The sequence below is a fragment of the Narcine bancroftii genome, chromosome 6, assembly GCF_036971445.1.
Source record: "Narcine bancroftii isolate sNarBan1 chromosome 6, sNarBan1.hap1, whole genome shotgun sequence".
In the NCBI taxonomy this organism is placed as follows: Eukaryota; Metazoa; Chordata; class Chondrichthyes; order Torpediniformes; family Narcinidae; genus Narcine; species Narcine bancroftii.
The window spans coordinates 133,393,272-133,418,464 of record NC_091474.1 but is presented as its reverse complement, the minus strand read 5'-3'; the positions used below and the strand labels follow the sequence as shown (position 1 = coordinate 133,418,464).

The 25,193-nt window shown below is 41.0% G+C and overlaps 1 long non-coding RNA gene across 3 annotated transcripts in view; it reads left to right on the top strand.

Moving 5' to 3' along the window:
• LOC138737600 (uncharacterized) overlaps positions 1-25,193 on the top strand; it is a 288,792-nt gene that overhangs the window by 208,546 nt on the left and 55,053 nt on the right. For 2 of the 3 annotated variants that reach the window (XR_011341051.1, XR_011341052.1), the window contains exon 3: positions 7,548-7,681. The exons of the other annotated variant lie outside the window; for it this stretch is intronic. This is a non-coding gene — a long non-coding RNA (uncharacterized lncRNA). Of the gene's footprint in view, positions 1-7,547; positions 7,682-25,193 lie in introns of those variants that run through there. 3 annotated transcript variants of the gene reach the window in all.

Below are 25,193 nucleotides of genomic sequence, written 5' to 3'. Positions count from 1 at the left end.
ATTTTGACATCTTCATCAAAAGCTTTTTCATTCTCACTACCACTTGGTAAATTTTGCTGTTTCTTATACAGCTGAGCACAGTATGGAAAAATCCACTCCATGTTATCCTCATTGTCAGATACAAGGTAAATCACAGTCCAATGGTCTATCCTTTTGAGAAGGCAGATTTTAAATCAGATAAGCCTCAATGTGTGAATTGCATTTGTATAAATGTGCTTTGTACTCCATTGGTACAATATCGATGCGCATTATTGCAATGAATGACATTGTGTTATAATTTGTTGTGTTAGATATTGTGTGTGATTTGATAGAATGTCATGAGTACTGTACACTTTGCGATCCCTTTTAGAATATAGTTTTGCCTACATTGGCATGGAGCTGTGGGTTGGATTTTGAGGTTTGTACAATGAAAAATTTGCATCCCATGATCTCAAAGGAACATGGAGTTAAATTAAATGAGATACATCTGGCAAAACTGGGTTTTCATAGCTTTTCTCTTTGTTTTCTCTTTGGATATATTTCCATGTGATCAGAGGGTGAAGGAGTGCTCTTTCATGAAACTTAAAAGTGAGGCATCATCTGGCCTCTGAAATGGATGTTAAAGACATTATGGCACCATTTCAAGGAAGAACTGGAGTTATCTCTAGTGTCTCGTTTTTATTTATCCCTCACTCAATGTCATTTGAAACAAAAGACGTAAGTGTAAGTCCAGTGAAAATTAATGAGTCTGGTTCCTCACATGGCAGGAAAAAAACAAAAAGTGCAAGAAATACACAGTAGGTCAAGCAGCTTCAGAAAAGAGAAGCAAGTTGATACTACAGTCTGAGGTTGAATGCAATGCTCAACTGTGGTGGAGAAACTCAGTTAGTCACACAATATTGTGTGACAGAGGTCTCAGGTCCATGATGAAGGACTAAGGTTTGCGGTGAAAGGTTTGGGTCCTTGACGAAGGATTTGGGACTGTGACGAAGGGCTTGGGACTGTGATTAAGGTTTTAGGTCCTTGAGGAAGGGTTCGGGTCCATGACGAAGGCTCAGGTCTGTGGTGAAAGGCTCGGATCCTTGACAAAGGATTCAGGACTGTGACAAAGGGCTTGGGTCTGTGCCGAAGGTCTTGGGTCCTTGAGGAAGGGCTCGGGTCCATGATGAAGGGCTTGGGTCTGTGACAAAGTGTTCTTGACAAAGGGCTTGTCCTTAATGAAGGGTTCGGGTCCTTGATGAAGTGATCGGGTCCGTGATGAAGGGCTAGAGTCCTTGAGGAAGGGCTTGGGACTGTAGTGAAGTGCTCGGGTCTGTGGCGAAGGGCTCAGGTCTGTTATGAAGGATTCAAGTCCAAGATGAAGAGCTAGAGTCCTTGAGAAAGGGCTTGGGTCAGTGACAAAGAGCTTGAGTCAGTGATTAATGGCTCAGGTCCAAAATATCGGTTACCCTTAATATCCTATTGTTGATGTGTGACCTCCAATGCTTCTCCAGCACATTTGTGTATTGAAATATTTCAAGGGAGCAGATTTGAAATTTTAATAACCTTTCTCCTATCCTCATTAACAAATTAATTGCCCATTGTCTTATTACTGTTGTTGGGAACTTGCTGAGGACCAATAATGCTCATATTTCCTGTGATACAAATGATTACACTTGAAGGAAGTGCTTCATTGATAAAAATACTAGAGGATGCCATGAGATGAATGAAGGCAACAGAACATCTTCTCTCTGATGTGAATTTAGTGACTATACTATATAAAGATTTTGGGGTAAAGTTTGCTGATGTGAGACTCATCAAACACTCATTAAATGCATCAGAATCTCTAGGATTTTTACTGGCATTGTAAGACTTAACTCATAATGCAAGTTCTGGTTCTGAAAGTGTTTTTTCAGTTATAATATTCAAATTTTACAAATAAATTTGCAATTATTTATCCATCCATTAATCTTAGAAAATGTTCCCCTCTCTCTGATTTTCTGTGCATGTTTACATTCTCTGACATGCAAAGCTTGGTTCTTATTCGGCACGACTTAGCAAACATCCTGGAATGTGAATGGTTGGCTGGGTACACCATTGGTTGTCCCATTCACACAAGTCAAAGGTGCCCTGTAGAAGCCACTGCATCTGAATGGCATTGGACTCTGTCTTAGATGCAATGTAAGAGTGCAGAAAATTTATTGGCCCATTTGAACACAATGAATGTTGAGATACTCACTCATCAAAGAAAGGTGAAATATAATATAAAGTCAAGCTGCTGTCAGGATGAATTGATACACAAGAGGGATCAAAGATGGATTTGCAAGTGAGTTTATTTCAAGATGCTGCGAATCATTCTACACAAAAAAGATGGCTGTCCTGGCATGTGCCCATGGTCACTTTACTTTTGAGTTTCTTTGACTCTCTCAGGTTTCTTTTATTCAATCTCTGATGTTACAAATTGAATCTTCAAATAATAGCCTTCTCATTGAGAGGCTCACTGGAAATTGAGTTTTGGTAGCAATTTAATGTCATGCACAAATGTTGGTTTTAATGAGAATTTTAATGAGAATTTTTTTTTTATTTGTATAGCTTCATTAAAACAAGAGTTGTGATTTCAAAGGGATGTGTTTATATTGTGAAATGTGAATGTGCTTGGGCTGGCTCTGTGGGGTGAAGAGCTAATAGGGAACTGGTATCAGTCACTTCCAGATTGGCACTTGAAATTTGTGATAACACGGACAATATTCACTGATAAATCTAATAAGAGAATCATGCATAGCTTCTTCCCAAAGAGATTCATGCGTAGCTTCTTCCCAAAGAGAATCATGCATAGCTTCTTCCCAAAGAGAATCATGCGTAGCTTCTTCCCAAAGAGATTCCAAAGGACACATGGCCCATGCGGAGTGGAAACACTGACTAAAATCCTATATAATTCCATGCAATTTTGGACCATTTTAGAATTGGCTAAGGAGAAAAAATTCCCTATCAAAGATTGGCATGGTTGACTTTGTGTGGAGCAGCAGATGATGGATGAGATTATTGTGGTGGAGATCATGGAAACCAAGAAATTTAAGAAAAATGAGTGTCAATGTCTTGGATCTCATACGAGTTTCCAGGGAGGAGATGGTTGGAGTGAATTAAGATGGATGATTCCCCAGCCTCTGACCATGCACACCCTTGGATCTTGTGGAGAGTGAGATAATACATTTCAGAGACCTTTGCAGAGATATCATGGATCATTAGGATCTCTTCTAGGGAAGGTGTGATCTGTAAAAAAAAACTCCTGGTGTTCTTCAGTAGTTGATGTTGATGTACCTTGTATATTAGTGATATGGAAGGCAGAAGTGTGGCAATCAGGCCAGCATCAGGGTAAGACTGAGAGTTAGCCTCTTCAGGCCTGTGCTCCCTACCATTTCACTCATAAATGTAAGATCACTAGAGATGAAAATAGATCACCTGAGGCTGCATCAGAATCAGAAAGAACTATAGGGCTGATTACAGAAAAGTGGTTCCTGGACTCCATTCCAGATTCAGTGATCCAGCTAAATGGCCTTATCTCCTTCAAGGCAGACAGAGATGTTGCTGCTCTGGCAAGACTCGAAGAGGAGGGCTGTATTTTCATCAGTGAGAACTGAGCCACAAATATCTCTGTTGTGATAACCATCTGCTCAACAGAGATAGTGTACCTGTTGATGAAATGCAGACCCTTCTACATGCCCAGGGAATTCTTGACCACACTGATTGCCACAGTTTAGGTTCTGTCTTCAGCAAACAAGCTTGATGGTGCATTCTGTGAAGTACACACATCCTACCTTGAAGGTGCCATGATTGCAGCTGGTGACATCAACTATGTCAAGCTGAAAACAGCATGTGAACCACCACAGAGGAGGGAACAGCCTGGATCGGGTGTATACCAATGTCCCTGGTGTACAAGGCTGTCCCTCAGCCCCATCTTGGATACTTGGACCAGATATCCATTCTGCTCAACAGTGCTGGCAAAATGAAATAAGTCAGTTTGCTAGGAGGCCAGAATGTGGTGGAAGTGGGATAAAGCCCACAGCAGTGCTAAGGACTGCTTTGAGACCATGGACTGGAGCTCTTTCAGGGAGGCTGCCACTTACAACAGTCAAGTAAACATTGAGGAATAAACAAGCTCAGTGACTGGCTGCATCAGAAAGTGCACTGAGGATATCACTGAGATCAAATGCTTCATATCCAGGGCTAACCAGAAAACAGGGGTACCTCTCAGAGCTCATGATGTTCCCTTCAGGACAGGGGACAAGACGGCATGAAGATCAGCCAGGGCTGAACTCTCCCACGTCATCTGAAAGGCAAAGTGTGGGTACACACAGATCCCTAAACAGCTGTGCAACACCAGCGAAAAGAGGCATGCCTGACAATGGATCAACATAATGGATCACCTGACAGTCTTGGAGTTTAAAACAATGATCCACACTTTTGGACAGACCGAACATCTTCTAGGCATAGTTCGATGAGAAGAATAGGCTGATGCCAAATAAAGTGCAGTCTTCCCTTGATGAACAGGCCTGTTGCATAGCTGCAGCCAAAGTGAGGAGATTCCTAAACAAGGCAGCAGGACCAAACAACATACCTGGTTGGGTACTGAAGGACTACATGGACTAACTGACATATGTACTCCTGGACATCTTTAACATGTCATTATAGCAGTGAATCATCCCTGCGAATTTCAAGACAACCACCATTATGGAGGAACCAAAGAGGGCAACTGTAACAGGTCTAAATGAATATCACCAGATCCAGCTCCAACAGAGTCATCAAGTTTACAGATGACCCAGCAGTAGTTGGCCTCATCAGCAACAATGAGGAGTTGACCTACATGGAAGAGGTAGACCATCTCCTACTATGGTGCATAAATAACCACCTGAGTCTCAATGAGTTCAAGATGAAGGTGGTGATCACGGACTTCAGGAAGACCAGGAGAGACAACCCTCCACTACACCTGAATAACTCAGTAGTGGAGAGACTAGAGAACATCAAGTTCCTTGGAATCCACAAATGAAGTGACCTATACTGGATACACAACATCTCATTTGTCAGGAAGGTGCAACAGCGATTACACTTCCTGAGAATACTGAAGCAGACAAAGCTACTGGCCACTATCTGGTCAACTTTCTACAGGAGCTCTATCGAGAATGTCCTGGCAGATTGTTGTACTGAATTGGATTAGAGGTCAATTCAATGGATGATAAGAGTGGCAGAGTGGATTACTGGGGTCTCACTCCCCCACTCCCCCATTCCCCCATCAATAGAATCTACTTGGATTATCGTGTGAAGGGGGCATGCAAGATCATTGAGGTCCCCTACCACCATGTGTAGAGCATGTTTTAGCCACTCCCATCGGAAAAGAGATACAGGAGTATCAGAGCTAGGATAACCAGGCTCAGAAACAACTTTTCCCATGGGCAGTGAGTCTGCTGAACTATTGAATGAACTGTACATACCAATAATCCCAGGCGTTACCATTTATTAAACATTTGTCTATTTTTATATTTTATATATGTACTGCACATGTTATGTCTAGTTGCATGTTTGCATGCTTTTGCACTAAGGACTGGAGAACACTGTTTTGTCAGGTTGTTATTGGATGATAATACATTTGACCTTGACCTTGAACTTGGATTGCAGAATAAATTTCTTTATGGCTACATTTGCTGATGACACCAAGATGGGTGGAGAGGTGGTAGTGATGAGGAAATGGAAAGGTTGTAGAGAGACTTAGATTAGGAGAATGGGCAGAGATGTAGCAAATTAAATACAATGTTGAAAAGTGTATGGTCATGATAGAAGGAATAAAAGGGAAGACTATTATTTGGATGGGGAAAAATTCAAGATTTGGCAGTCCAAATGAACTTGGGAGTCTTCGTGCAGGGTATTCTAAAAGTTAACTTCCAAGTTGACTTGGTAGTTAAAAAGGCAAATGCCATTTTGGCATTTACATCTAGAGGAATAGGATGCAAGAGCACAAATGTGATGTTGAGGCTTTATATGACACTGGTGAGGCGTTATTTGGAGTATGGGGTACAGTTTTGAGCTCCTTATTTAAGAAAGGAAATGCTGACATTGCAGAGCGTTCAGGGAAGATTTATAAGAAGGATTTCCGGAATGAATGGATCAGCATAAGAAAAACATTTGACAGCTCTTGGACTGTACTCCTTGGAATTCAGAAGAATGGGGGGGGGGATCTTGTAGAAGCATTTTTAATGTTGAAGTGCCTGGAGACACTAGATGTGCCACATTGTTTCCCATGGTAGCGGAGTCTCAGATAGGAGGGCTCAACTTTAAGATTGAATTTTGACAATTTAAAATAGAGATATAGAGTAATTTCTTTATCCAGAGAATTGTGGAACTTCAGAATTTCCTACTGTGGCCACCTATGGAGGCCAAATTGTTGGGTGTATTTAAGGTAAAGATTGATGTGATGGAATATTTCTGCTCCAAAATCTTATGGTCTTTTGCTCTTGTATTTGCATCAACTTTGGCTCTAAGTGATGGTCCAGAAGCCTGGAGAACAGCTAAGATTATACTGTTATTCCAGCAAAGCAGCAGGGACAAGCCAGTGAACTTCAGGCTGGTGAGGCTGACAGAGTGGGAAAGTTGTTTGTGGGATTCTGAGGGATAGAACCTGCCACCAAAATGAAGAGAAATACGACAACTGTATATACTAGATTTTTGAAGTATTTTATTTAAAATGTTTAGACCATACATGTAGTCAATACAAAATTTAAAAATATGAATACATAAGTAGACAAATTTATGCTGCATGAAGTCTGTAACCCAAAACCATCCAACCCCCCACCCACCCAAAAGACACCAAAGAAAGTATGTGAGAGGAGAAAATGAAAGAAAGAAAGAGTTGAAAAATAAGAAAGGTTGCTGAAAAGCGCCGTTCATGGATTTCAATTCATTATTTAACTAGTCTTTTTCTTTGAAGAAGGTTAACGTGGACTAGAGGACTGGAAGAAACTCAACTGAAGATTTACACCTGAGATCTCTAAATAAGGTCTCCATATTTGCAGAAATAAGCCATACTTTTTCGTAGGTTATAAACAATTTTCTCAAGGAGAACACACCTACATATTTTTGCATTCCAGTGGCCATACCTAGATGGAATTCAGACTTCCAAATAACTACAATATACTTTCTGGCCACTGCCAATACAATTTTAACAAATTCAATGTGATACTTAGATAATTTCAATTTTGGTCTTATCCCTATTATATTTCCCAATAAAAACAATTCTGGGTTTTGTGGAAATGGAATTCCAATAATCTATTCTAAAAAAAATTCCTAAGTCCACCCAAAAAGGACTCACTTTGTAACATGACCAAGTCGAGTGTAAGAAAGTTCCTATCTCCTCGCCACATCGAGAACCTAAGCCTGACTTTAATTTGTTTAATTTCTGTGGTGTGAGATATAACTGATGCAAAAAAATTATATTCTATTCTACCTTTCACTTACTGTATTTGTTATACTGTCCTCACATAAATCAGACCAGATTTGCTCATCAGTACTTATATTTAATTCTGATTCCCATCTCTTTCCAGAGTTATGAACCCACATAAACTGAAGTATTGATCAAACAAATAGAAGCTGGAGGGACTCGACAGGTCTGTCAGCATCCATGGAAAGAAATGTTTCTTGAAAGGCAGACACTGATTGAAAAAAATCAACATGGCTTTGTTAGGTAATTAATCTGATTTTCACCCCTTTCACTACTCCATAGTCACTCAATATTATGGAGAAAGACCCACGTCTTATGGGTCATTGAAGGTCCAGATGTGCTGTTACCCTGAGTTCAGTTTTTTTTAGCTTTGTTTATTTACATTGCACATTTAAAACTATTCACGATGACCAAAATGCTGTACAGATCATACATTACATCTTAACTTAAGCAGCTATTTAAAGAGCAGTATAAAATGAGTCCCCAAGGTTTAGAATTGTACATGCAACATGGTATCAATAATCACTACCAAACACTTGAGAGTAAAAATACAACTCAACCTGTATTTAAAAGAGTTAAAGGAAAGGGCTGATTTTATGGATAGAGGAATGTTGTTCCACAGTTTAGGGGCTGCTATCGCAAAAGCACAATCTCCACTCAGCCTGTATTTAAGAGTTAAAGGAAAGGGCTGATTTTATGGATAGAGGAATATTGTTCCACAGTTTAGGGGCTGCTATCGCGAAGGCACAATCTCCCCTGATTTTGCATTTTGAGTGCGGAAAACCAAGTGCCCTAAATTAGCCCGACTTGAGGGGTCTTGAATTGGAGTAGGGCATTAAAGATCAGTATGTAGGAGGGGGCTAGTCTATTGATGGCTTTGTAAACAAACTGGAGAATTTTAAAATCTATCCTGAGCCATACTGGCAACCAGTGAAGGGAGGAGTGAATAACGGGAGATGTGGTCCTTTGGCTCCTGTCAGGAGCCTTGCTGCCGCATTCTGAACCAGTTGCAGATGGGATAATGATGACTGACTAATTCCCATGTAAAGAGAGTTGGAGTAATCTAAATGGAAGGAAATGAAGGCATGGTTGACTTTCTCGAGGTCTTTCAGTGACAGGAATGATTTTAATTTGGCAATAGCGCGGAGCTGGAAAAAGCTAGCTTTTACTACTGCATTGACTTGTTTGTCAAACTTGAAGGTGGAATTTCATATTACTCCAAGGGATTTGGCATGTGGTTTAATGAGGGTGGCTAAGTTGCAAAGGGTATTGGCGATAATTTTGGTAGAGTTGGGGGGGGGGGTTCCTACAGGATGATCTCTGATTTGCCTTCGTTTAGCTGCATGAAGTTTTGAGCCATCCAGCACTTTATGTCTTCCAGACAGTTGAGGAGGCTGATTATCTTTGCTTGACCATTGGGCTTCAGGGGGAGATAGAGCTGGATGTCATCAGTATAGCATTGGAAGGACATGCCGTGTTTTTGGATGATATTGCCAAGGGGAAGCTTATATAAGGAGAAGAGAATAGGGCCCAGAATAGACCCTTGTGGTACTCAGCAGGAAGGGGTAGCAGAAAAGGATGAAAATTTGCCCATGTTGACTGAAAAAGTCCTATCATTGAGATAAGATTCAAACCAATTCAGGGGCTTGCCATCGACACCAACCCTCTGCGAGCTATTAAAATAGCGTGATCCACTGTATCAAATGCTGCACTAAGTTCAAAGAGAATTAGAATGGTGGGGCTTCCTGTGTCCGTGGCAAGGAGCAGGCCATTGTATACTCTTAGTAAGGCCAACTCTGTGCTGTGCTGGGCCTTATAACTTGACTGGAATTTTTCAGATATGTTGTTTTGATGTAGGTTGGGCAACAATTTGCTAAGAATAACTTTTTGAGGACCTTTGAGAGAGATTGCAGGTGGAGGGGGGGAATGTTGGTCCTGATGTTCTTGACTTTGTTTATGAAGAATTTTTAAAATTATTTTCATTTGGTAAGGGAAGCATCAGAGTTGGATTAAGTATGGGATTAATGATTGAGTTGATGGTATTAAATAAAACCTTGGGATATTGGGAGTTGTTTGAAATTAGATTGGCAAAGTATTTTGTTCTTTCAGCCTTTACTATTTATTGGTATGTTGTTTTTCAGAATTTTGAGGGAAATTTGTCTCTCTTCCACTTACGTTCAGCTATCCTGCACTCCCTCATCAGGGCTTTGGTGATGTTATTGAGCCAAGGTGCAGTCTTGAGCTTAGGTTTTTTTCTCCTTGGGGAGGCCACAGTATTCAGAATAGAAGAACAGGTGGTATGAAAAACAGGGATGAAATTCCTCTATGTTGAGGTGAGGAGGGGAATCTCCATGGTGGTAGTACTTGGGGCAGCTATAAGGGCCTCTGAGAACTAATTTGCGGTTTGTGAGTTCATGTAGCAAGAGTAGCATAAAGGAAGACTAGGTTTGTTTGGGGAGGGAGGTTGAAAGGTTGAAAGTGACTGCTGATATACAGGTATCAATTAATACCAGGATGTTAAGAGATAAATCAGATGACTAGATTGAGAGTATGTTCTTTTTGAAGCAGTTCCAAGTTAAAGGATTCAAATAGGTGCGTGAATTTGCTTACAAGAGGTTTGGTTGGATAGCACGTGGATATTGAAATCACCAAGAATCAGAACTCGATTGAAGTTGGGTATGGGGTTTGAAAGGAAGTCTGCAAACTGAGTGATAATATCCTTATGTATTTTTGATGGGCGATATACCAGAACAATTACAAAGGGGTTAACTATTCCCAATTTAATTAGTTGGATTTCGAAGGAGGAGAAATAACCTGAATTCAATAAACAACATTTATATTGCTTTTTGAACACAACAGCTAAACCCCTACCCTGTCTAGAAGGTTTGGGCATACTGAGGAAGTCACAATTGTGTGGACAAAGCTCATGCAATGGAGCAATCTTGCCAGTTTTTAGCCAGGTTTCTGACAATAGTAGGAAGTCCAACTCTCAAGTGGTGGAGAAATCATGAAGGATAAAAGTATTGTTTGATAAGGATCTGGTGTTAACCAGAGCAATTTTAGTTGGGATAATCTTGTGGTTACTGTCCCATAATTGGCTCACACCCAAAGTCCAACTATTTAGCCGAATTTGTCCCATTATTTTGCTTTGAACTGTTGGTCCACATGGTCACAACAGTTGCTGAATTTGATTTCCCTTCTGCAACATATAGTTCAACAATGGACACCAAGTCCAGATAAGAAAACACAAGATAAAACGTTTCTTAAAAGATGTTGGGGATCTGTGTGCTTGGGGAAATCGTACTTTTTAGGAGCTGCTTCGTTGAATCATTGTGTCATTTAATTATCACACATATCAAGTTGGCTGATGGAATTGCAGTATGTAGCTTGTGAGGATGACTAATAATGAAATGGCACTAACCAGAAGAGACATACTGAATCTCATGGAGTGTGTTACTTGTCTTAAAACTCTCCAAAAAGTTAACAATGATCACGCTATGGGTACTCGATACTCACACAAAGTAGAAAAATACAGTAAAACTCCTAGTATTCAGCACTGATGGGGATTGGTAGATGGTGGATAAGTGAATTTTCCAGTTGCTTCAGACTGCAGTGTTGCAGGATTAGCAAACTAACAGTGACGCATGCCAATTTTAAAGTTTCTTTTTTTTTTGCCTATTTATTTTCTGCAATCTTTTTGCTGATTGCTTGAGGCTGCTGTTTGCTTGAATTCCAGATAACAGGGATGACTGCAAATGAAAATAAACAAGAGTGGGGGTGGGGGGGGGGGGAGAGAGAAACAAACATTCCTCTTTAGGGACTATTTCAAAAGCATGTGTCTCCAGCAGTGTCTATTTGGAATTTAAACATTCTTCTTGTGACTAGGTGGATTGCCTTAGAGTGCACTCGTTTCTCGTAGTTCTCAAAGCCATGGAGTTTAGTAAGTTTATGGGTACTGTAACTTGCTCTCAGTATTGGTGGATGGTTGGGGAATCAGGATAGAGTAAATGAAATGTAATGAGGAAAAGTAAGTGTGAGAATGGGATTGCCTTTGAGCCATCAAGTGCATGATGAGCTAAATGGCCTCCTTCGATGTAGAAAAAAAATTATCGAGCACAGATCCTTTTCCAGTCAATATTTATTGCTCATCTCTCATTATCCTTGCTTATACTACTGAATGCACTGTTCGAAGAGTGAACCATGATCCAAGAGACTTGTTAAACCTGGAGCAGACTGTGGATTATGAGTCATGGATGAACTGAGATCAAATCTTTCCTTGCAGAAATAAACACAACCATTGAATTATAATTGAAGCATCATTGCCCAGGCCATGGTGAGGAACCTTATGGAGTTTCACAGTCTTTCATCATGTCACTGTTTTCCTCATTTTATGCTGACACATTTGTTATTCAGCTTGTGTACATTTTGTAAAGCAGGAGAGGGTGTTCGGAGTGAGTGGAAATGGTGAGGATGGTGCTGGGAATGTGATGATTATCATTCAGAGTAAGCACTGAGCTCATTCCTTTTTGCTTAGCTTGGCATTCTTTGACGTTCATTGAACAGATTCCCTGATTGAAGCCGATAGATATCAGCTGCTGCGCCTTTCTGTGCTCAATGTTTGCAAACTGCATACTTCAGTGCACCAAAGAGCAATTAAAATGGAAAGCAGCCAGAAGGACATTGTCCAAGCAAAATTGCCAGTCATCCCTGCTCAATATCAAATGACAACAATTAGACATAGAAGCATCAACCCAGCCTATATTTATAAAAGGACAGCAATTTGCATGCCCCATTGCTGAATAGAAGTACATGTAGAATAATTCATTCACTGAAAGTCAAGGGTTTTTGCCTATTCCATGAATAGTTTGCCTTTGAAGGACATTCTGTTCCTTGGTTCTTTTTTGAAGGAGAGTTGCAAATCTCTTCAGTTGTCTTTGACTCTCCAGGGATTGCAGAATAATTACTGGAACACTGCTCCAAATAATGATGAGGGAGGAAAATAAATAATTGGAGTCATTAAAAATATTGTAATATTTTCTGTGAACCATTTTGATTTTTAATTGCAAAAGCATTGGACAAGTATTGAGAGGAAAAAAGGGGTTGAGAAGATGCTTTTTGATTGAAAGACAAGAGTAATCTAAACTGTTTGAGATGAATGTGTTGTCCGACAGTGCTGAATTAGCAGAATACCATCTGGATGAACATAATGAGGAACTAGTTTTGGAATCTTCATATTGGAGTTGATCTTATGAAACATCCTGGTGCAATGAAAATCCACCAGAAATGGGGAGTTGGGTTATTGAACATTTGCACTCAAACTGCATTCTCTGTTATTACTTGATGATCAACAGTCTACGCTCAGAGTATTGTGAGCAGTTTTGGGCTCCTTATCTCAGAAAGCATATATTGGCATTGGAGAGGCTCCAGAGAAGGTTCACAAGAATGATCCTTGCAATGAAAAGATTATCCTCTGAAGAACATTTGAGAGCTCTGAGACCGTACTCATGGGAGTTTAGAAAAGGAGGGGAGATCTCATTGAAACCTATGTCATATTGAAAGGCCTGGTGAAGGTGAACATGGAGAGGATATTTCCTACAATGGGGGAGTCTGGAACCAGAAGATGAAGCCTCAAAATACAAAAATGTCCCTTTCGAATGGAGATGAGGAGGAATTTCTTACTGATAGGATGGTAAATCTATGGAATTTTCTGCTGCAGATGGCTGTGGAGGCCAAGTTAATGGGTATAATTAAGATGGAGGTCAATTGGTTCTTGATTAGAAAGGGAATTAAGGATTAGGGAGAAGGCTGGAAAATGGGTTGAAAAAAATAGTAAATCATCTATGGTGGAATGGCAGGATGAGCTTGATGGGCCAAATAGCCTAATTCTGCTCCTACATCACATGGTCTTATTCCCACTGTCAGGACACATGTTTAAATATTCAGACAAAGCATAATGAGACAAAGAGTGGATTTTGCTTATGTCATGCTTTGCCATCTACATATAATGTAGATAATCCTGACATTGAAAAGGGATTGGATAAATGTTTCAAATTTGCAGATTCAAGAAGAAAAATGTTTAGACAGGTACATGGATAGGAAAGGTTCAGAGGTATTTGGACTACATGCAAGTAAATGCAACTTGGATGGCATGGATGAGTTGGTCCAAAAGCTCAGTTTTATGCCGTATTGCTCGATATCTTTTTGACTAAAAAGGGCTATCGGTATCACAGAGCCAGAGATAGCAGGAATGAGATGGGTCAAAGGGCTCCTTTTCTGCATTATATTATTCCTTGATAACTTCATATTTCCTCACCCTCAAATCTCAAAAAAGTCTGAAGGGTTGAAAATGTGTGCATTTCAAGAAAATAATCTTGTCCTCAGCACCAGTCTGTCTGCTGTGACCTCGACATGCAGACATCTGAGCAACAATCAGGATGCCATCCTCTCTGTATTCCTTTCCAATGTTTTCTGTGGAGATGACGGAGCAGAATATCTTCCTGTTACACAACCTGGTACTTAAATCAAAGATATTTGCTGTTTAGACACAAACTTCAAGACTTGCGCCTGAAAAATTCCCAGGAGCTCTGCCATGAACAATGCTTAAACCTATTGAAAAGGAATGATAATGCTGTCTTTATTCTTGTCTAACCATACAATTTAAGTCTTATCCCTGAGGGTTTATTTGTAACATGATGGAAGCTTGCTAATCTAATCAAGTGTTGATTCATGAATCTACAATATCAGGCAGATTTTCACACAATATTACATTTGCTTTACTGCAGGTATTATTCAGTTAGCAAGATTTAAATTGATTAGAGCACCTTCATTTTTATAATTCATAGGGAATTGGGAAAGAGCAGGGAAATAGGATCAAGGATAATATTTCGAGACTCAAAAATCCAGGAATAGTGTAGGCATGTTTGTCAATTAATTCTTTGCAAAGATAAAATAGTCTTAATGTGAGATTTTATGTCACTTCTGAGGGGGCAATACAGCCTATAGAGAGGCTACAGGTAGCACTAGTGATTTACAACAGCAGAAGTTTGCAGGTAGAAGAAGAACAGTTCGCCAATCATTCCTGCCTTGGTTCTTTGCACACTAATCAAATCCTAATCCCACTATCAGTGATGAAGTGTTTTGAAAGCCTGGTGTTGAAGCATATCGTAGACCAGTTGGCCTTTAGTAGCAACAGGTGTTGGTAGATGCCATCTCACTGGCTCTACACAAAGCCCTGGAACACCTGGACATTAACAATGCATTCATTAGGATACTCTTTCTCAACTACAGTTTGGCATTTAACACCATCATTCCTTCAAAATTGATCAGCAAACTCCAGACCACAATCAGTGAGAATTAGTAAGAACATCTTCTTCACAAAATCCATTAGTTCCGGAGCACCACAGGGCTGTGTCCTTTGCCCCCTGCTTGACTCATTTTACACCTACGACAACAACCTTGCACTCAATGTCACCAAAACTAAGGAGCTGATTGTTCACATCAGGAAGGGAAAACCAGAGGTAAACAATCTAACAATCATTGAGGGATTAGAGGTGGAGAGGTGTAGTGCCACAAGACCAATAGCACCAGGTTTAGGACCAGCTGCTACCCCTCCTCTATCAGTCTCCTTAACAACAAACTCAATCAGTGTCTCATTTAAGGACTCTTACTTTTGAACTTTATTGATGCTTTTATTCTCTCTGTATTGCACACAGTTTGTTTACATTCATTATCTGTTTACAGTTCTTGATTTGTTTGCATGTATACACTATGTACAGACTTTTTCCACTGCCAATAAGTGGTAATTTTGCCTCATCTGCAGGGTTCTATGTGATGTCATATATGTACTCTGACAATAAATCTGAAATCTGAATCTTCCTCTATCCATTGCCATGCATTTCCAATTGCTTTTGAATATTGAAGCAATGCCCCTGGGGGAAAAAAAAGAGATTGTCCTTGCTGAAATAATTTCCAGAGAAATATATCTTAAACCCAAAATCATTAAACAGAGAGATTTCTTGCTATTGTTTTTATATACAAGAGTACAATTTCTGGAGCCATTACTTTCCATGCCAAATCTCCCCTGGGATGGTTCAGAAACACATGCTTCAGCTCACGTTGTTGCTCCGAGGGCAATGTTCAATATGCATGCTCTTCCCAATACTCTTCCTTAGATTTGTGCTTTCAACCCTTTCCCATGACTGAATATTTGGGCAAAGGATGGCAAGGGAAAAAGTTGCTCATCAAGGCATGTTTGAATGTTTTGCTTAATTTACAATTGATGAACTTAATTCAAAGCCATGTTTTGTACCTTGCAAGTGTTGGAATTGTGACAGAACAAGGAGATGTAATGTTTGTCCATTGTTTGGCAGCATGCAGTGACTGGGAATGGAAATAAATTAACTGCAACAATCAAATGGTGAGTGCCAAATATATTTTGATGTCTCCTCATAAAGAACATAAAACACAAAGGAATTCAGCTTCCTCCAGCATTCAATAAATTTATGGCTAAAATTTAACCTCAGCTTTCCTGAACAAATCCATATAATTTCCATGAATTTTAAAAAGTCTATTGATCTCTTCCTTGAAAATTAGTGACTGAACCTCTTAAGTGGATTAACTATGATGGTTCATCAACCTCTGGATGAAAAATATCTACTTTTTTATCTGTCCTGAATGGACAATTCCTTATTTTGAAAAATTGACCCCTCATCCCTGGAAAACATCATCCCTGTGTGCACCCTTTCAGACCCCATTAGATTTTTTTAGTATTTTATTGGAGTCACTTCTCATCCTTCTAAATTCTCGGTCTAAATGCACAAGACAGATCAAGTTTGCAGCAATGCAGACTTTGCTGGAAGCTTCTGTAGATAGGAAGCCTTTAAGATTGCTCCCTTCCTCTTTGGTTCAAACCCTCCACTCCCCATTGCTGTGGAAGTCTTCATGCCCCTCAAATCCAGATCCCTTCAAATGCTTCTCTAACCCCAAGTCTAGACTCTTACTCACGCACTGATACAGCCCTCAAAGCCTTCACTACCTGTTCAAAGGGACCAAAGGTCTCTCTGAGGCACTACCTTTTTGGGGTGCTCTACAATCTATCTGGTTTCTGGTACAAGCCCACATTGGCTGACTGAGTGGAGGAAAGGCTCTTGTATCTATTAAGCCCAGACTTCGCCCCCTCGCATATAAGGAATAGAACACTGAGATGGAGGATCCAAGGACAAGATGTGCAGTCACCCTTCGGCACCTCCTAATATAATCATAGGAAGTGCAACCCTTGAACTGACCTCTCTCTTCCCTCTTCCATTCAGGGGAACATTCAGGTGAGGTAGAGCTTCACATGCACACCGTCCAATCTCATCTACTGTTTTTGGTGGACTCAGTGAGGTCTACTCTACATCAGTGAGACCAAATGAGATCCAAACATCTGCATTTTCTTTGACCCACTGAGTTCCTCCAGCAGTTCATTGTTTAATTAAATCATGCACTCATTCTTCAAGTACTGCTGGCATTGAAGCAAGTGAGTTGTTATTTCATTTATTTCTGTTTGGTATTGAGATAGACTATTCACCAAATACATTCTGCTTAACTTCTCATTTGTAGGGCCACATTGTCTAAGGTTAGTGAATTAGCAGTGTGCATGATGTTAAGACTAACTTTCAACTTCATTAGTATAAACTGGGATCCCCATTGTGCAAAGGACTTGGTGCAGGGTGAAATTTCTTAAATGCATCCAACAATGTTTTCACATTTTTTTCTGACTCATCCCATTGGGGAGAAGGTTAAAAGTGCACCAACAGGATTAAAGTCAGTTTCTTCACCACCGCTATCAGGCTCCTGAATGAACCCCACAACAGTGCTCTCATGCTGTCCTTGCTTCATGCTAATTGATCTTTCCTTTCATTGTAATCCTGTACTCTGTAATTGTATGACTGTTAGAGATGTCTGTTTCCAGAAGAACCAATCTCACTGAACTAGGAGTAATGTGACAAATAAACTTAAATTTATTGAGGATCCAACTGGATAGGGCACAACACTGGACATCCTAAAAGTGAACAAGGCAGGGAAGGTAACTGAAGTGTCAGTAGGGGAGTACTTTGGGACCAGTGACCATGATTCAAATAGTTTTAAATAGTTATAAGAAAAGATATGACTAGTTCACAAGTTAAAGTTCCTATTTTTGATAATGACAATTTTGAAGGTTTCAGACAGGAAATTGCAAAGTTTGATTGGAGAGGCTGATGACAGATGAAGGGATATCCATCAAATAGGAGGATTTAAAATTTGAGAAGGACAAGGCTGGCAGCTTCAGGAATCCTGGATGACAAGGAATATTTCCACTGGGATTGGGTGAGTAAGAATGACAGGTTAAGGATGAAAGGTGAAATGTTTAAGGGTAGCAATAGGGGGACCTTCTTCACTCAGAGAGTGGTCAGTGTGGAATGAGCTGCCAGCAGAGTTCGCGAATGCAGGTTCAATTTCAACATTTAAGAGAAGACTGCATAGGTACATGGATGGAGGGGTTAGGAAGGCTATAGTCCAGGTGCAGATCAATAGGATATTGCAAAATAGATAGTTTGTCATGTACTAGATGGGCCAAGGATCTGTTTCTGTGCTGCAGTGTACTATGGGTTTCTTAATACCTTGGTAAGAAAAAAGAAAGTGTAGTTCCCCATAATAAACAACATGGCTATCTATATGAGGGGCTGTCTATATGAGGAGCTATGGGAGATGGACAAGGTATTAAATGAACCTTTCTGATCTGTATTTACTGTGGTGAAAGGTAAAGAAGGGAAGGAATTGTTGCAAACAAGTGCTGTTGTCTTGGACCTATCCAAAGGAAGTGCTTGCAGTCTTAAAAACATATGAAGGTGGATAAATTTTTGACGCCTGATCAAGATACAGCAGGGAGCTTGGAAAGAAACTGCTGAGGGCTTGGCAGGGATATTTCTTTCTTTATTATCCATGGATGAGGTCAGAGGGGCAAGGACAAGCCAGAAAACTGCAGGGTGGTGAGCTTGACATCTATTATCGGTAAATTACTGGAGGGAAGTCAGAGGAAAGGATCGATCGATCGACCAGCATTTGTGTGATGTTTCTTATATTTTTGTAATAAAGAAACTTAGTTTCTTTTATAACAACTATACTTTATTAGCTACAACTTCGTGGAGACATCCATTTTGAATCGCCTCCTCGCTGCAACAACTCATTTCCAACTCCCTCTAGTGATCAGGATTTTCATTACCTTTCCTTGAATTGATTAATTTAACAACATGACACACTAAAACAGTATTCATTTCAATTTAAAAGTCAACACAAACGTAAACACAATCAAGTGCAGCACAAACTTATAAAGTTCACAGTTCTTTTTCTTTTAGTGATTCAATCTGTCGAGTGCTTTGGTAATGTGTGTGGATCCTCTTAACACAGGAGCTTGTGTAGGCTCTGCTGGTCCACTACTTGAGAACTGGTGGTGTTACCTCTGTTGGTGTGCAGGCTGGATCCTCTGCATTTGTCTATTCCTGCAGTGTCTCTTGCATTTTCACCAGGTTATTTCAATTTCTCCTCAGTATTTGACCACCCTCTGTTCTGACAGTGTAGGATCTGGGATTTACTTCCTTCAGAAGCCCTGAGTCTCACTGTGTCATTTTGTGCCAGTGGCCCTCATCTTCTTGCTGATTTGTCATAGTTTTCTTTGTATCTCCATTGCAGATGCTTTTGTTTCCATTTGATTTTTTAGAAATCTCTGTTCTTGGTTGGGTTTGCAGAGCAAGGAAGGGTTGCAGCATAGTCTATGTCCTATCAGAAGCTCAGTGGGTGACATCCCATGTTCAAGTGGCAAAGCAATGTAACTCAACAAAGCTACATAAGAATCTGAGCCACTGTTTAACTATGTGAACTCCTTTCTCTGCTTTGCTGTTGTGACTTCAAGTCCTCTGTATCCACAGTCAATGTGGAAAATTATACTCTTCTGCATAGTTCTGGAATTCTCTACAGCTATAGCATGGTACATTGTCACTTTTGACAATTTGAGGAATTCCATTTCTTTCAAAGATCAATTTCATATATTGGATCTCATAAGCAGTAGAATGTTAGGAAGCAGTTAGGAACTCTGGATAGTTAGATAGATAGTCATTAATTAGCAAGTAATTATTTCCATCAACATCGAACAGATCAGTCCCAACTTCTGCCATGGTTCTGCTGGTAAGTTAGTTATGATTATGGGTTCCTTTGTTTGCTTTGCTTGATGTTTCAAACAGGCCTCACAGCTGGAAACCATCCTGTCAAGGTCAGTATTTATCCCTGGCCAATAAACAGCAGTTCTGGTCCTCCTCTTGCATTTTTCCATTCCAAGTTTCCCCATACACACCCTGTCGTAGTGATTGAGGAATGATAATTCTGCTCTGTCTGAGTAAAAGCCCATTGACAACACTCAGCTCTGATGTTGTAGCATGGCTGACATTCACCTCTCGGCCATCCTTCATTCAGATTCTTGATGACCTTCTGTAGAACTGTGTCCTTTTTTGTTTTTGCTGCGATCTGTTTGGATTGTATATCAGATATGGGAAGAGATTCAGTGATCAGGTTCACCTGGAGATTCACATCTGACTCTGTGAAATTGTGCAATTGCTCTGGATAGCGCATCAGCAAACACAATCAGTTTCCCTGGTGTGTACACCATTTCAAAGTTATAACATTGTCATTTCATCATCAGTCTTTGGATTCTCAGTGAGATTTCACTCAGATTTTTCTTGATTATTGCTATTAATGGGTTGTACTCTGTCTCTGCCATGAATGTTGGTCGACCATACACATAACTGTGGAATTTCTCTAATCTATAGACCAGACCTAGACTCTCATTCTCAATCTGTGCATATCGACACTCAGATGTTGTCAAAGCAGTAAGATACCAATTCCATCTTTTGAAGTGTCCATAGATATTTTCATCCTTCTGGATGTGTCAAAGAACATAAAAAGTACTGGTTTTGTAGTTAGATGGTCTTCAGTTGTCCCCATTCTTCCTCATAGTTGGTTGTTGTGTCAGAGTATATAGATATGTTTTTGGAAGATAAATTGGGAAAGATTTGTTTGAGTAGGTCACATACAAAAACTTTAAAACAGATCTTATTTAAAATACTGGAGCTCTGCCCCATGCTAGACATATCGGGGCCTCAGAACTTTTGCAAGAGGTTTGAAGAGTGCTCAAGAGACTTCACTAATGGATTGTTGTTTACAAAAGGCAACAGATGAAAGATCCCATTGGAGCTGCTTTCTGTCTGAAAGAGAGCTTGCTGTTCTAAGAGGGTCATGTGGTTTTACAAGCAGAGAGAGTCAAACAGGCTTTCTCTCAGAGAGAAAGAGAGAGAGACAGTGATCACTTGTACAGTGTTACAGCCAGCAGACAGCACCTGGGACTGGAACAGGACAAGCTGGCAAACTTATGGAAAGCTCATTTGTAAGACAGCCTGGCCAAAGCTCTTGTGGTTCATGCAAGAGGACTGGTTGTCTAATGTTTCACTTGGAATAAGAGAAACAAAAAGGAACTCTGTGGTGATGTGAAAGAAAGAAAAGAAGTTATCATCTGGAGAACCTTGAAGGGGGCAAGTTTCGTCAACAAGACACTGGAGTAGCTGGTGTAAATAAATCAGTTGAGGATGGCTTGGAACAACTAAATCTCTCTCAAAACTAACAAGAACCTTCCTGAATGGTGACCATTTATCTTTCAAGCACAAAGCATGGTGAATTTAGAAATGTTAAATTCTGTCACAGTATAAGAATTGCTTGCAACCAGTGAACTTGGAGGAATGAGAAGTGAAATTGGACTGTGAACCAAAGAACCTTTCTGAACTTACTCACACATTACATATATGTGCACTTAGAATTAGAAGGGAGTTAAGTTAGGTTAAATAAGTTAATAGTGATAAGTTAAAGTTTGATTCTATTTTCATGTTTAAAGATAATTAAAAGCAACTTTTGTTTTAGTAACCATTTGTCTTGGTGAATATCTATTGCTACTAGGTTTTGGGGTCCTCTGTCCACTTGAATTCATATTTGTCCTGTAACAACTTCCTTAAATACATTGATTTGGAAGACAGGTTTGGTATGAATTTACCAATGAATGTGTTGTAGCACTCTCTTTGTGTTGTTCTTGGGTGGATCCCCATAGGATCATGTCATCCATGTACACGCATACCCCATTTATTGTCCGATTGAACACTTCCGAAGCTTAAGAAATTCCAAAAGGCATCCTCAGAAAGGAGTATGGGTCAAACAATGTACAGTATTTTGTGCTATCTTTGTGCAATTTTATTTGCCAGAAGCCCTGGGATAGTCCGATTTTCACAAAATTCCCCATGCAGCTGAAAGTGTTCTGGGAAACACAGCAGTTCCAGCTGCATGGGGGATTATTGATAGGTAACATAGCCATTGCTCTGCCATATATTTATGACAGGTGGTGCTATGGCACTAGTTACCCCGCCTCCATTGGATCTGGAGGGTGCTATGAGGCACTGCTCAATATGAATGCAATATAAGAGCAACCTTTTAGGGCGGCTGTATGAAAAGTAAGTTTTAGGTTTTCCCTCTGCGCTTGTTGGTGACCTCCAGGTGGAGGCTTGGCATGAAATGGCCTACTGAGAGCAATATCACTTCTGTGCACGCTTTCTCTTCTGTTTTGTTTCCTTTTTGAGAAACATTGCTTTGCATTGTGTTTATGCCCTTTTCAAATATTACAGACTTTTCCATAGGCTGTGCATTGTTTTGGTGCATGTACATGGTTTACAATTGAATATCTCTCCACCTTTTTGTTGTTTCCTATATCTTGTTTTTTGTTTATGTGTGTGTCCAGACACTGTGACTAGGACTATGCCTTCATTTTCACCGGCTTTTGCGCTATCAGAAAACTTTATCACATGCTGCAGAGCTAATTCACTGGCATGGCATATCTTCACAGTTCCAACTAAGGTAAACTCTGTCTCTCACAGCAACCTCTCTCTTTCACTTTCTTATCAATAATCCCAAACACAATTTGATCACAGATTACTGAATCTTGCAGCGGTCCAAAATTGCATGTTCTTGCTTTTAATTTCAAGTCCATTAAAAAAGTATTGAAGCTCTCTCTGTGCAGCTTCAAGTGCGAGTGAAACACATCCCTCTCGAATGTTTCATTTTTCTTTGGTGAACAGTTTTCATCAAATATCTTGATAACCTTGTAGAACTTGCCCTGGTCAGTGTGATAGTGTGGGATCCTATCACCACTGTATATATTTGAATATATTTGCATATAGTGATTGTGATTGGCTGAGAGCTGTAGCCACACCTACTGGCAGGACTTAAAGGGTTGCTCTTAACCAGACCCAGGTCAGTCTGGACTGGTCAACCTCGATGTACTATGCTCCAGTCTTTTGTTAAAAGCCTTGGTTTGAGTCAACAAGTCTTTGAGTCATTCAATGTGCTGCAGTCAGCTCCCTCGGCAACAACAAATATGGCAAAAACCTCCAGTGCCTGAAGTCCCAACAGTAGGTAGAAGTGTAATCTTTTGTGCATCAAGTTTGCTATCAAGTCCAGTGGCTTGCAGGTACAGCATAAATCATCGTTTGGACAACCTCAACTCGTGGACAACATTTCCAGTCCAATTTACATCATCAGGCCCTTTACACTTGCCATGTTTTCAGCCGCTATTGACTGATTCTCATTCTGCACATTCCTTGAGGTTCTTCTACTCTTGGTACCATGTGATGTTTCTTTAACTGTAATAAAGAAACTAGGATTCTTTTATAAAAACTATACTTTATTAACCTCAATACTCATGAACTAGTGGAGGCATCAATTTTGAATCACCTCCTAGCTGCTACAATTCATCTCCAACTCCTTCTACTGGTCAGGATTATCACTGGCACTCAATCTCTACAATTTAGAAAGGCACAGACTGATGAGGGAACGACAGCAAGTCTTTGTGTATTAGAAATTATGTCTCATGATATGGTGAAGTATTTTGAAGAGGTGACCAAGAGGTTTGATGAGGTGGACATTAGCAAGGCCTTTACCAAGCCCCACATGGTAGGTTTTGTCTGGATGGTTAGATCAAATGAGATCCAAGGTGAGTCAGCCAACTGCATTAAAATTGGCTTGGTGAAAGGAGTCAAAGGATTGTAATAATGGATTGTTTACAGTGGTGTGCCATATCCATGAGGTTTCTTACTATCTTTTATTGATGCTCCATGTAAAGTATGTTATCCAGATCACAGCTTGGTATGGGAGCTGCTCAGCCCAAAATCACAAGAAACTGCAGATATTTGTAAGCTCAGACCATTATTCAAACCAACCTCCTCTCCATCGACTCAATTTATACCTCCTACAGTTTCAGGAAAGCTGCCAACATATTAAAGGACTCATCCCATCCCTGTCACACCCTCTTAACTCTACCCCTTCTTTTATCGGGCAGAAGATACATGTGCTTAAAAGCAAGAATCTCTGGGTTCAAGTACCATTTCTTTCCTGCTGTTATTAGGCTCTTAAGTGGACCTCACACTGTCAAAAATAATGCAATTGGACTGTTTTTAACAATGTTTTACTATACAGTGCACTATGTAGGGACTTTCAACTGGTCAATTCCCCCGCTTGCAAACCCGCATATTTTGGAAATATGTGGCTGTTGGGAGGCCACATAAATGTGCAGGAGGCGCCAGCAAGGTGAACTTTATAACCCTCCTCTGAGAGGGATAATCGCCGCAGCACAGTGGCCTCCCCAGCCATCTATCATCCTGAATGCAGCCTCCCAAAAGCAGATGCATTCAAGATGACAGTCAGCTGGTGAGTGCCTGACAGCTCCTCTCCCAGCTGCCCCTTCCTCGGTGCAGGATGTCGGGGCAGGGGCAGCTGGTTGGGCTGTCAGCGCGGGGACTGCAGGGCTAGAGCAGCAGGCGGGGGAGAAGGGGGCTGGGCTGTCAGCGTGGGGACTGCAGGACTAGAGCGGTCAGCGGCTGGAGTAGCCGGTGACGGAGAAGGAGTTTGGAGCTGCTGGCGGGGGAGAAGGAGGCTGGAGTGGCTGGCAGAGGACAAGGGGGCTGGAGAGACCAGCGGGGGAAGAAGAGGGCTGGAGTGGCCAGCGGGGGAGGAGGGCGCTGGAGCAACTGTCAAGGAAGAAGGGGACTGGAGCGGCCGGTGGGGGAGAAGGGGACTGGAGTAGCCGGCAGGGGAAGGGGGGGCTGGAGTGGCTGGTGGGGGAGAACGGAGGCTGGCCTAAACAATGCTGATACCCAACTCGATCATCATACTCACTCACTGGCCACTCCAGTCCCCTTCTCCCCCACCAGCCGCTCCAGTCCCCTTCTCCCCCGCTGGCCGCTCCAGCCCCCTTCTCCCCCATCCCCTTCTCTCCCGCTGGCCGCCCCATCCCACTTCTCCCTCACCAGGCGCCCCAGCCTCCTTCTCCCCTGCCGGCCGCCCCAGCCCCCTTCTACCCCGCCGGGGGGGCAGAGTGATCAGTGTGGGGACATTCCACGGGGGATGTCCCCGTGCTGATAGCCCACGTTGGCTGTCCCAGCTGACAGTCATCCATCCTAACTTGACAGCCGCGGGACAGGAGCCAGAATGCACTCAGATGCACATTCCGGTGCAGTTGTCACTTCAGGTGGCAGCATTAAAAGCGCAGCACTGGCCACCTGAACATCAAATCAAAGGGCCTCTTTCTCTTCTTCAGGTGCATTCTTAGCGGAGAATCCACTTAAAGAAGCCTTATGATTTGTAATAT